This window comes from Emiliania huxleyi (genome assembly GCF_000372725.1).
Source record: "Emiliania huxleyi CCMP1516 unplaced genomic scaffold EMIHUscaffold_71, whole genome shotgun sequence".
In the NCBI taxonomy this organism is placed as follows: domain Eukaryota; phylum Haptophyta; order Isochrysidales; family Noelaerhabdaceae; genus Emiliania; species Emiliania huxleyi.
In genome coordinates, this window is record NW_005196681.1 from 6,720 (window position 1) to 8,898 (window position 2,179).

Sequence of the window (2,179 nt, forward strand, 5' to 3'; positions counted from 1 at the left end):
AGGGAGGGACAAAGGATTAATAGGGAAGGATAAAGCCATCTTGTCTAAGCAAGGTTGGGGGGCAAGGAATCCATTCTGGCTTACTAAAAGTTGGAAGGGGGCACCACCGGGAACGGTTCGACTTCCCGGTGGGTTAGCAGGCCGGGAAGGTACCACTTGTTTGGGAACGCCGAGTACCATGCCGGAACGGCCCGGCTTTCACGCTCTTGGAGCGGGAGCGACGGCGGGGCGGTGCTTGGACGCAACCGGCCGCCGCTCCCTATGAATGGTCGCGCCGCGCTGGGTGCGTTTCCGTGACCGCAAGAAGAAGCAGCGGGCGTGACGCGCGCCATTGGCCATTGCACTGGCAAACTGTCGTTTCGCGTCTCGACCCCCCCCCTTCCTTGGTCGTGTGCACAGCTCAGGAGACCGCGGTCCCGCCCGGTCTGCGGTGTCCGTTCTATCGTAACCCCCTTTCTGATTCGGTGTGTGCGTTTTTATTTAAAGCCGTACTGTGGCTCCGGATTTGGATTTATTTTTGGAATTTTGCGCTCGCTGGAACGCGCGCTGCCTCGAGGGAGGGGGGGAAGACGTCAGGCAGCTCTGACTCCTGTGATGAGCGCTTGAACCGAGGCCCCTCCCCGAAAGGCAAGTATTTAGCCACACGAAACCGGACCCCTCCCCACCGCCCCTGGAGCCCTGGCTGTCAGGCTGTCAGGTGCTGTCAGGTGATCTGTCGGGCTGTCGGGCAGCTGTCAGGCACTGTCAGGTGCCTCTGTCAGACCAGCTGTCAGGTGCTGTCAGTGCTGTCGGGTGCTGTCGGGTGCGTGTCTGACAGGCGAGGTGCTCTGTAGCTGTCGGGTGCTGTCGGAGCTGTCGGGTGTTGCTGTCAGACGCTGTCGGAGCTGTCAGAGCTGTCAGGCTGCTGCTGCTGTCAGACGTTGGGCTGTTACTGTCAGGTGCTGTCAGGTGGTGCTGTCGGGCTAGCTGTCGGGGTGCTGTCAGGCTCTGACACACACCAGCCACACTTATGACACTATCAAGAGGAGACCAGCGGCTACCCAGCTGCCCCCCTCCTACAGCGTGATCACGCCGGCGGCGGCCGCCGCCTGGGGAGCGCAGATGGCGGCGCAGGCGCAGGCGGCGGCGGCGGCAGAGACGGCGGCGGCCACCCCCACCCAGACGCCCTAGGCATATGACTGTAGGGCCCCAGAAGGCTAGCTGTGGTAGCTTCATTTGTAGTAGCACAGCCGCCGGTGCTAGAGAGGGGTCCGCAGAGCGGTGGGGAGGGAGGGTTGAGAGAGAGACCCATGACCATCCCATGACTACACATGGACCACACTCACATGTCTTTGCATGTAATAGTTTTGTTATACCCTTATGGGGCCCAAGAAAGAGGCTCTACGGGGTCTGACTGTGTAGGCGTCGGTCTGTGCTGCTGTCGGGCTATCAGAGCTGCTGTCAGGCCACTGTGTGCTGTCGGGCTGTCAGGCAGCTGTCAGGCTGTCACGTTAGGGCCTGACAGCGACGGGTCGCCTCGCCTGTCAGACTCTGCTGTCAGGCTGTCAGATACGTGCTGTCTGACTGTCGGAGGAAGTGCTGTCAGCGCTGTCGGGCTGTCGGGCACTGTCAGGCGCTGTCCGGGGTTTGCTGTCAGGCTGTCAGACCAGGGCTCAGATCGGGTTGCGGGCTAGAGAGCCCTAGCCCTGGGGGGTGCGCGTTCCCCGCGTTCGCAGAGCGGGAAAGGGCCGTAAAGTAAACACGGTTCTCCGAGGGTTGGTTCTGCGCTTTGGGTGTCCCCTAGCGGCGGAACGCCCCCTCTACTCGGAGCTAGTAAACACCAGACACAAGCATGACGTAGACTCCCGACATCGCCACTCAGGGCCCCTCCGCCCGGTCTCCCCACTCCCCACCCCCCCCATCCGAAGGGGCTCCCCTCTCCACCCGGTCCTCCCTCCTGTTCGCTTTCCGATGGTCGGCGTCGGCTGCGGAGCCCGCCTCCCCCTCTTCTGCTTCTTCGGCCGTGGCCCCGCCGCCGTCTCGTCTTCCCTGCCTGATCCCGTTGACTCCGCGGGCGGCCGATCCCGTGCCCGACTCCCCGGGCGAAGGCGGCGGCATTGGATCGCGTCGCCTCCCCTCCCAGATCCTCCCCGGGGGGTCGGCCGGCTCTCTTGTCGACGATCGCGCCCCATCCGCGTCT

At 63.4% G+C, this 2,179-nt stretch overlaps 1 protein-coding gene across 1 annotated transcript in view; it reads left to right on the forward strand.

Moving 5' to 3' along the window:
* EMIHUDRAFT_105697 (hypothetical protein) overlaps positions 1–2,179 on the forward strand; it is a gene marked incomplete at both ends in the record, with an annotated part of 5,345 nt that overhangs the window by 946 nt on the left and 2,220 nt on the right. The window lies entirely within an intron of this gene.